The following is an 11,494-nucleotide window of genomic DNA, read 5'->3' as shown; positions in this document are numbered from 1 at the left end:
CATCCTGAGACCTGCTGTAAGATTTCAAATCTTTCAGTTAAAGACGCGGCCCGCGTAAGCCCTTGTTAATTTTTACGCGGCCCGTCTGAGACCTGCTGTAAGATTTTCAAATCTTTCAATTATTACAGGTTGGCTCTTGGCTCTTCGAAAGGTTATTCTTTGCATTGTGAGCCCTTCTTATTTACGTATAAGGGCCTCGAGACTTTACCCACTTTGTTAAGTCCTTGATCACTTTGTTATTACCCGCAAAGTCATAATTTTCAATATTTATGCTTTAACCCCTCATATACGAATTTGATCATAACTTCCTCTTATAATAACGAAACTTTATGATATTTTTATCATGCATTGTAGTGAGTATAATTCACCGTTACAAAGCTCCGGGTTTGCTAAAAGGTCACTCAGAGGTATGACTTAAACATGGTGATACATTTAACCCCTGTAGTTTATAATCTCTCACTTTCTTTCACATTTAGCTCCGTATGATCCATGATTTATTCGTTTGGATGTATAAACGTTTTGTAGGGCTATTCTAGGATATATTTTTTGACAATTTGAACTTTTATATTCACATACTTTCCATGTTTGTCAACTTTAGTCCTTGTAGAGTATTCTTTCTCACGTTCAAGCTTATAACAGGTGTCAATACATTATATGACGTAAATTTTCGAGGTGTTACAAGGAGAATCCATTCGGCCGTTACCCACCCCGGTTCTACGAACCAATCTATTGATGCGTGTCGTGTGTTATAGGTTTTTATGTATATTTTAAGCCCTTTTACATTTTTTAACCAAGTTTTAAATTTATAAAACACGTTATTTACTAACACTAAACACACATATGGGCAAGTGCACCCATCGTGAGCGCAGTATAGTGTTGGTAAGATATCGAGGTCGTCCAAGGACACAAGAGCTTTTAGTACCGGATTATCCTCAACGTCTAATCAAATTAAAAGTTAGAAAAAGGTTTTTAAACTAGAAAAATAAAACTAACTAAAATGCTGAAAAATAAAATAAAAGTAAAAACAGATAGACAAGATGAATCACTTGGATCCGACTCGTGTGTAGTGTAACCTTTGATTATTTCCGCACTTTTACACTTTTTAAGAGATTATCTTAGTTATTGTAGTAGGCCCCTCTTTTGAAGGTGACGTTACCCTCAACCCAGTAGTTTGAGTTAGCAAGGATACAATCCTAAAGGGTCGGATTATTAAAAGATAATTAATTAAGTTATTAATGCATAATGTGGTAGGCCTCTCTTTTGAAGGTGACGTTACCCTCGGCTAAGTAGTCTGAGTCAGCAGGGATACAGTCCTAAGTAGCCGGGTTAAAGTTCTAATAGTAGCTTACATATGAGGGGATCAAAGAGTTTGGACCCCCGCCATCCAATACCGGTGGGTATTGTAGGAGGTCCTACTAAATTTGACCCAGTTCCTTGCAGGATCTATACACTGAGCAAGGCAAGACTCTTACCAAACCATTCCCTTAACCCCCGACCAGGTAGCCAACATATCTCCATATAGACCATGGAGATATGAATGGTGAAAATCTTTTATTTTATAAAGACAGTAAAATAATGCCAAGACACCACGGACAAACGATAAGGAAGAATCACCTTCAACATAAGAAACTAGTTATTAAAGTCATTAATACATAACCAAATAAAAAGTGTGAAAAGATTAAAAATAAAAAGTATTACACTAAACACTTGTCTTCACCAAGTGATGTAAGAGACTTAGGCAAACATAGCCTTTGATTGTCAAGAACTCTTACGATCAATCTTGGATCCCGAGACGACTCACACACTCTATGATGGATGATGGATGATGGTGGTGGATGATGGTGTTGTGATGGTAGTGGTAGGTGGGTGAAGTGTGAGAGAGGTGGTGTGCCAAGGGATGGTTTGCAAATGAGCCAAGCACCCCTATTTATAGCCTGAATAGCAGCTCGGGCACGGCCCCGTGTCCATTGGGCACAGCCCCGTGTCCATCCTCCTTCTCTTTCTTCATTAATTGCAGTTTGTCTGCATTAGTTGACCACGCCCTCGTGTCCGCTGAGCACGACCCCGTGTGCAGAAGCGTATCTGTACTATCAAGATTCCCTAGATTCTGCGAATCTTAGAGTTGACCACGGCACCGTGTCCAGTGGGCACGTCCCCATGTCCAGTGGGCACGTCCCCGTGGTGGGTGATAGAAGCTTCTACAACTTTGTCTTTTATGCTGACACTTGGGCACGCCTCCGTGCTCACTGAGCACAGGGTGTGTTCAGCCTTCTGTTCTCTTGTTTTTCTTGGGAAGATGCTGTCGGGGGGTCGGGCATGCCACGTTTGTTCCTCTTGTTGTATTTATGTTAGATTTAGCTGCCTTTTTGCTTCATTTGTTCATTTGAGCTCATTTAATCCTGAAAATACAAAAGGAAGACAAAAACACACTTTTTCCAACATTAGTACTAAAAAAGGGTTAGTTTTATGCCACAATTGATGTAATTTATATGTTGCATTTTGTGCACATAAAATACCCCCACACTTGAATCTTTGTTTGTCCTCAAGCAAAACTCTTTATAATGTGGCTTTACACTTCCAAATGGAATGGGTAGAAGAGAAGGTTTTTGGGCTTGTCATAGAGTGTCGGGATTTCCAAGATTCTTTACTAAGTTTTATTTTTATTTATTTACAATCCTATTCATCATGATTTATTTAAAACATTACATAAGATAAATTACTTATTAGGGCATAACATGCCTTTTTTAAAATTCCATTTATATACAAGTTCACATACCTCACGTGGGATCACTCAACACTCGGCCGAAGATGTATTTTAGTGAATCACTCGAGAGCGGCATGGAACTTACTCCTACCATAAGCTTGTCAAGTAATCAATCCTCCTCCTTTTTAACTATACACCTTTGTAAATATCAAGAGGACTTTTGGGTGAAGGGTTAGGCTTGGGTTCAAGGTAGGTGGTTGGGTTAGTGGTTAGTAAAAGGGCGAAAGACGTAAAAAGCGTTGGTTTTCGTAAGACTTGTTATTATTTTGTAACTTTTTATTTTGATGAAGCATTTCTTCAAACAAAGTTCTTTTAGATAGACTTGTTTGTTTATTTCTTTTGGCTTCATTATCATTTTTTTTTCAAGTCATAATAAAAACCGAGCTTTGTTACTAAAATAAAGGGTTTAAAATGAAAAAGGGTTTAGGTGGGTAAAAGGGTGTTTGTTTTGGGTTAAGAAATGAAAAGGTTTAGGCTCAAAGGGGTTAACTAGGGGGATTTTGGGTAGGTGGTAAAAAAAAGAAAATAATGGTGTATAAATAAAAAGGGGTAGTCCTAATGCCTCCATCATTTACTTACTCGGGTTTAAGTTGGTAAGGACCGGGAATGTATCGTCGTGGCAAGTTCTAGAGTCGTAAGAACCAAGCGGCTATTCACACAAGAAACGAAAAATGAGCATTTAGTTTAAAGATATGTATTTGTATGCTCAATAAAGGCTCAAAGCTCACTTTTTGTGGGAATGAGTTTTTATGTGATCAAGTATATATAATCAGATTTTAATTAAACTTGTCATGCCGTTTCATTATTTTCTTATGTTGGTTCTTTTTATCACGACGCTATCGGTTGTAAATTTGTAAAAATATAACATTTTTAGAACTTGAAATTCCCGAATTAAACCTAGACAAGTAAAAAAAATAAAAATTTTTGAAAAAAATTTGGGGTGATTAGCGGTTCCAATAGAGTTTTGTGTAAGGCTTGTTAATTAGGACTTGCAAGATTCAAGGTTTTAGCATCCCCCCCCCCCACACTTAAATTACACATTGTACTCAATGTGTCCCAAAAATAAGTTTTAGGTTGATTGAATGCGTAAAAAGGTGTGAAAAAGCAAAATTTTATGTTACTGGGCGTCTGGACACGGCCCCATGGTGTCTGGGCACGGCCCCATGTTCAGATCGCCAGTAACAGAACTTGATAAAAAGAAACAGAAGCCTGGACACGGGGGCGTGTTCAATGAGTACGCCCCGTGTCCAGTTACCTGAACTGGGCATTTTCTGCAGATTGTGCAGCTCGGGGCCGTGTTGGGCGGGCACGGCCCGTGCTGAACTTGCTGTAATGAAGAAAAATTTGTCGGATGGCCCTGTTTTTGTGCATGGGGTGCTGGTTTAAGTTTCCCTTAGTATCCTTCACCATCCCAAGTGTGTTTTATTCCTGAAAATTAAAACTAAACTAGAAAACATAAAAAAAATTAATCTAAACTAAACTAAGGATAGTTCCGCGGAATGCCCCGTGGTGCGACACGTTTATAAGGGTCCTTGGCTAGACCCAAAGCTTGGTCATATGTTACCCAAGTGGGATGTTTGGCATCCCATGCTACACCGTCGGAGAGCATCATCCAAACTTGAGTCAATGACCTTCATGTAGTTGACCCGGCCGTCGTCTTCTACTCTTTTTCCAACTCCAAACTTCATTTCCTCGTCCCCAATCCTCAATGTTAGTGTTCCATCATTCATATCTACCACTGCTTGGGCCGTAGCTAGGAATGGCCTCCCTAGGATGAGTGGTACTTCGGCATCTTCCTCCATATCTAGTATGACAAAGTCGGCCGGAAAGACAAATTTGCCGACTTTGACCAGTAGATTTTCAGCGACACCTTGTGGATATTTGACAGATCTATCGGCGAGTTGTATGCTAATTTTTGTAGGGCTTGTTTTCCCTAAGCCGAGTCGGTTGAACATTGATGAGGGCATGAGGTTGATGCTTGCCCCGAGATTGTGAAGCTTCCGGGGTCAAGCTTCTTTTGCGGGAGTTTGTTGAGTAGTAAGGCGGAGCATTCTTCGCCTAAATTAACTAATTGCAATGATTCAATTTTCCTTTATGAGTGAGGAAGTCCCTCATAAATTTTGAATATTTAGGCATTTGAGTTAGGACTTCGATAAATGGAATATTAACATGCAATTGTTTTAGTAAATTTTCGAACTTTGCGAATTGCTCATCGGTCTTTTGACGAATTAACCGACCGGGGTATGGAACCGGAGGAATCTTAGTAGGCTCTTGAATTGGTGGAGAAGCCTTCTCTTGTTGGGGCGTGGGTGGAGTTGTGGATTGGCTTCTTCCAGTTGGCGGTGATGGAGCCTCTTCGGGACCTACGGTACGATTTCTCAATTTTTGAGATGTACTTGCGCCTTTGGGTTGGTTTCGGTATTACTTGGTAACGCGCCTTGTGGTCTCTCGGAGAAATTCTGAGCTATTTGATTTAATTGCTTTTCAATGTTTTGTATACTAGCTTGTTGATTTCTAAAATTTGATTCCAATTGTTGAAATCGATCCGAGTTTTTCTTTCGGTGTCGGAGATGAGGCGAGATATAGTATATTCAAGCCTTTCTCGTCCACCTTGTTTTTGAGAGAAATTTTGTGACTCGACTCTTGGTTGTTGAAAGTTTGTTCGTTGGTTTAGATTTTGTTGGTTACTACCATTGCCGGGTTCTCTCCAACCAAGGTTAGGGTGGTTACGCCATCCTTGGTTGTAGGTACCCGTTGGAGGACCCGACAGTCTAGGTCTATTATCAATGTAATTTACCGACTATGTTTGATGATCTAATTCTTTCATACAACTCCAATTTTCATGTGGCCCACCACACCCTTCACAAGCCATGACCGAGATTGTTTTCGCCATTTCTAGTTTTTTGATTTTTGAAGAAAGGGCCTCGATTTGGGCTTGTAAAGAAGTGCTTTCATCAACCTTATGGGCGCCCGGCGCAATAGATTTATTGCCTCCGGGAGTGTGCCACTGAAAATTGGTTTGAGCAATTTCCTCAATTTGATTATATATTTCATTTGGGCGACGATTACCTAGAAGTCCCCCGGAGCTAGAATCAAGTGTTTGTCTTGTGTGTGGCAACAACCCATTGTAGAAAGTGGATACTTGTTGCCACACCGCAAGACCCGTGATGAGGGCACTTTCTTAGTAGCTCCTTGAACCTTTCCCAAGTTTCATATAAGGACTCCCCATCCTCTTGTGAATATGTATTAATTTCAATCATTAATTTAGCCGTTTTAGCATGAGGGAAATACTTATATAGAAACTTTTGGGCTAGTTCATCCCATGTGTTTACTGAACCAACTGGGAGGGAATTAAGCCAAGCCTTAGCTCGGTCTTTTAGTGAAAATGGAAACATTCGAAAGCGGATGGCGTCGTTTAATGCTCCATTGATCCGAAAGGTATCACATATTTCTAAGAAATTAGTAATATGTAGATGCCTTGTCCGCAAGCCCATGGAAGGTTGCGGAGTTTTGAAGCATTTGTATCAAATGCGGCCGAAGCTCGAAGTTGTTGGCTTCGACATTCGGTGCATTGATAGCGGCGCCGAGATTACCCACGGTGGGTCATAGGTAATCCATGAGGGTACGTTGGTCCGCCATTAGAAGTGGGTCCCCCGAAACTTTCTCTTGGTTTTTAGCTTTAAGTCTTTTTCTTAGAAAGCGCTCGGGTTCGTCTAGGGGTTCTTTTACGTCTCTACTAGAACTGGAGCTCATACACTACGTGGAGAGTTCAGATGTGGCACCTGAGTTCCAAGTCCTACAATAAAAACAAAAAGAATGTTGGTCAGAAGCTTCACCACGGCCCCGTGTTTAGATGAACACGGCTCGTGGTCGGAGATACAGTGATTGTTTTCGGGATCCCTGTTACTAGGGAGTTCGACACGGCCCCGTGTTGCACCGACACGGCCCCATGCTCAACTCTCTGTAACTCGGAAAAAAACTGCCAGTAACAATGCTGGGCACGGCCCGTGTCCGACCAGCCACAACCCATGCTGAGCTCTGCAGAAACTGAAAAATTTAAGAAAATCCTTAAAAAAACAGAAAAATTAGAAAAAAATGATTAGGCCGTTGATTCCTAACTTTCTTAAAATCCTTGTGTCCCCGGAAACGGCGCCAAAAACTTGATGCGTGCCGTGTGTTATAGGTTTTTATGTATATTTTAAGCCCTTTTACACTTTTTAACCAAGTTTTAAATTTATAAAACACGATATTTACTAACACTAAACACACATATGGGCAAGTGCACCCATCGTGAGCGTAGTATAGTGTTGGTAAGATACCGAGGTCGTCCAAGGACACAAGAGCTTTTAGTACCGGTTTATCCTCAACGTCTAATCAAATTAAAAGTTAGAAAAAGGTTTTTAAACTAGAAAAATAAAACTAACTAAAATGCTGAAAAATAAAATAAAAGTAAAAACAGATAGACAAGATGAATCACTTGGATCCGACTCGTGTGTACTGTAACCTTTGATTATTTCCGCACTTTTGTACTTTTTAAGAGATTATCTTAGTTATTGTAGTAGGCCCCTCTTTTGATGGTGACGTTACCCTCAACCCAGTAGTTTGAGTCAGCAAGGATACAATCCTAAAGGGTCGGATTATTAAAAGATAATTAATTAAGTTATTAATGCATAATGTGGTAGGCCCCTCTTTTGAAGGTGACGTTACCCTCGGCTAAGTAGTCTGAGTCAGCAGGGATACAGTCCTAAGTAGTCGGGTTAAAGTTTTAATAGTAGCTTACATATGAGGGATCAAAGAGTTTGGACCCCCATCATCCAATACCGGTGGGTATTGAAGGAGGTCCTACTAAATTTGACCCAGGTCCTTGCAGGATCTATACACTGAACAAGGCAAGACTCTTACCAAACCGTTCCCTTAACCCCCGACCAGGTAGCCAACATATCTCCATATAGACCGTGGAGATATGAATGGTGAAAATATTTTATTTTATATAGACAGTAAAATAATGCCAAGACACCATGGACAAACGATAAGGAAGAATCACCTTCAACATAAGAAACTAGTTATTAAAGTCATTAATACATAACCAAATAAAAAGTGCGAAAAGATTAAAAATAAAAAGTATTACACTAAACACTTGTCTTCACCAAGTGATGTAAGAGACTTAGGCAAACATGGCCTTTGATTGTCAAGAACTCTTACGATAAATCTTGGATCCTGAGACGACTCACACACTCTATGATGGATGATGGTGGTGGATGATGGTGTTGTGATGGTGGTGGTGGGTGGGTGAAGTGTAACATTTGTGCTCGAAATCATTATGAACAGTTCAATTATCCATAAAACAATGTTATTTAATCCCAATGTTTGTTTGGTTGTGTTTTACATTTTTTATGTTTTGACTTTTGTTCGATTTTAAACTCTACATCGCTTTCTGGAGAATTATACGCAAACTGGTGCGTAAACGTACTCAGTTTAATGCTACAAATACTCCGGAACATCAACATATACTCAACATACCTTAAATAACCTTTACATAATAAGTTTTGAAGGCCTTGGTATGGCAAAAACAAGTTAATTCGCTTACAGGGACTAAACTTGACAAACTGCGAAAGTATGCCAATTTGAACTGTAACAAACATTCCGGAACATGTCCATAAGTTACACATACCATAAATATCCTTTACATAGCTTAGAAATAGGCTTTGAGAGGTTTGGTATGCTAAAATAAACTTTTGGATCATTCAGGGGCTAAAAGTGCCAAAAAGTGCATAAGTTTGCTCTTTCGCGCATAACTCACATTCTGAATACATCCGGACATCCGAAAATTTATCTAAGTATCCTTATATTATGCCTTAGTGTTTGGCATGAGAAAAATCCATTCGCCGCGTCATTTGGATCGTCTTTCGCGCTTATGCGAATTCCGTCGTAATTAAGCGAACATCGCGTTCGTACGACCAAACGAACTGACATCCGGAATATTTTTGAGCATGTTTCATGTCCACAATGTTTAGGCATCATTTTAGGGCCTTAAAGTTGGCTTTACGGGCCTTAGAAGTGTTGGATATGGCTTAAATATGCAACAGGGACTAAAACTGTCATTTCTGAAAGTTTATGCTGATCAGACAAGGCCAGACGGCCCGCCTGAGTTTTGTGTGTATCCTGACGCGGGCCGCGTCAGACATACAGACCAGGTTCAATGTTTTGATCTACTTGCAATGGCCTTTCGATCACCCAAAGGGCAACGCCACGTGTCAAATCCCTATGGTGGGGGCAAAATAAGCCACCACAACTTTGCGACAAGTGTACGGATTGGATCGTGGCACGATATTCAAGAAACGATCCTAACGATCTTGCTTTTCCTATAAATACCCCCCCCCCCCTTTTGGTTAAAAACCCACAAAATCTGATCTAAAGCTCTAAGTTGAGGCCTTTGCTTCATACCTGAGCTCCTGGATCGAGATTAGCTTTTGGGGACCCTTCGTAAGTGTTCTTTCGTTCTTTTAATAGCTTTCTAGTGCTAAAGTCAAACTTTGTTTGACTTTCTGCGTTGACCAGCTTATGGTCAACACGAAGTTCGTTGGAACTTCATAACGTGAGCGTGATCACGATGGTTATAGTCCGTAGTGACTATACCTACTGATTACCACGTTATCTAGGCTCAGTGACGAGTCGTAGTTTCGGCCAAAATGCGCATTCTTGCGTATTTCGTAACCAAACTACTCGTGAGTATCAAAACCGTTTGTTTTGATACCAAACCTGTTTTCTAAACTTAGTTAAGCATGTTCTGTCATGCTTAGCTCGTCACTTTTAGTTTAGTGCTTATATAGGGTCGTAAGGTAAGCGATCTAAACAATCGCTTATACTTTCGAACCCGACCCATTTGGTCGATCATTAGGATCCGACCAAACACATTAGGTGACCATAGCTGTAACCTTTCGAGGTTATACCTTATGGTCACGATGTTAGGCGTTCCAAACGCGTTCTACGCAAACGACGCGTTAAGGTAGCATAAACTACCTAAACGGGTCGTAATGGGTCGTAAGCACTTAGGTTAGGTTTCATTTTAGTATAAAGGCTTTGTTAAACCATATTACACGAGTCTTCATACTCGTTTGGTTTACGAACCCGCATACTATCTGATCCTTCCGATTTTGGTCCGGTATATTAATATAGCTACCTATTAGGTGCCGCTTGATATTCCGTGATCTCTAGCATTGTGTGAATATTACACAAGAACTTCAAAGAAATCTCAGGTGAGTACATTGAACCCCATCTTTTACTGTTTTCCAAACTGTTTTGGGGTGAAACACATGTGCCTACTTGTTACTTTCATGCTTTCAATGTTTTCATATCATATGCTTATTATGTTCGTTAGTACATATATAGTACATGATTTCATTGTGTTTATGCTATGTATGTCCATTGTGTGCATACTTAGTACAATCGATTTACAATACATTTCATGCTATGTACGCCCATTGTGTGCATACTTAGTACATCACTCTACAATACATTTCATGCTATGTATGCCCATTGTGTGCGTACTTAGTACATTGTTTTATATTACATTTCATGCTATATATGTCCATTGTGTGCATACTTAGTACATTGCTTTACATTACATTTCATGCTACTTATGCCCATTGTGTGCATGCTTAGTACAATTGTTTACATCACATGCTTTCATTTTGGTATGACATTTGGTTTGTTTAACATGGAACAATACATTCATTAACATTAGCTACGCCGTTCGTTAGTAGGTAGTGGTACCATAGGAATTGACAACTCCCGTTCCGGACATCCTAGGTTGGTTTGGATGAAAGGAATGACCGAATTCGATACACATAACTTAGATAAACCTTTAATTTGTCTAAGGGTTTATCGCCACAGTCTCAAGGCTTGGATGTATGCATTTTCACAATACCGCATAAATGTTTGTATCAGTATAGCATGCATTTGTTCCACAAAACATAACTTTGATTTAAACCATGTTTTACTTCAATACCTTGTTTTTGTGCATTTTACATATGGTTTAGTTGATATATTTCACTTACCATACATGATATATTTTGGGTACACATTACATGATCTACATTAAACATAAACATCTGACATTGATATACACATTTGGTGGTTTACATTGAACATAGATATTTCGATATGGTTTACACAATAACACTTGACAATTGATTTATACATGAACAATTCACATGGTGGTTGGTTTGGGTAAATGGTTTGAGTAACGTGGCGTATGTAATATGATACAAACATGGTGGATACGCCGCTGGTACTTCCTATATATAAATGTTTGTATAATATTACCTATCTTAGCATTATTTAAATCATTTCAGTATAGACATGTTACCTTTTTCACAAATAACATATTCTTCACAAGACATTGTTTTACAAACAAACTTATCTTATACAAACTCATTTTTACTCTCCTTTAACCTTAAATTTTATTTATACATATCATCTGATCTTATCGTTTCTCATATGATTTACAAGACTAAACAATTTACAAGGTTCATGACTGACTGTTACCAAACGTTTTCTTTAAACTCAAGTCATGAATCCCATTTTCACAAAACCTATGTATCTCACAGGCATTTTTATGCTGACGTACCTACTTTCACATGTGTTTTCAGGAGCTGTTGCTTAGGATGATGATTGTGATACTAGGGCGGACCTGTGCCTTAGAGACATAAAACAAAGATAGACTGGCTT

At 39.4% G+C, this 11,494-nt stretch overlaps 1 non-coding gene across 1 annotated transcript; it reads left to right on the top strand.

Annotated features, from left to right (window-relative positions):
• The first annotated feature begins 5,923 nt into the window (after window positions 1–5,923).
• On the top strand, window positions 5,924–6,030 carry LOC118492754. The gene has a single exon (XR_004894756.1). It is a non-coding gene; the product is annotated as a small nucleolar RNA R71 (small nucleolar RNA).
• The last annotated feature ends 5,464 nt before the right edge of the window (window positions 6,031–11,494 follow it).

This window comes from Helianthus annuus, chromosome 5 (genome assembly GCF_002127325.2).
Source record: "Helianthus annuus cultivar XRQ/B chromosome 5, HanXRQr2.0-SUNRISE, whole genome shotgun sequence".
Lineage (NCBI taxonomy): Eukaryota > Viridiplantae > Streptophyta > Magnoliopsida > Asterales > Asteraceae > Helianthus > Helianthus annuus.
This window is presented reverse-complemented; position numbering and strand designations above follow the sequence as displayed.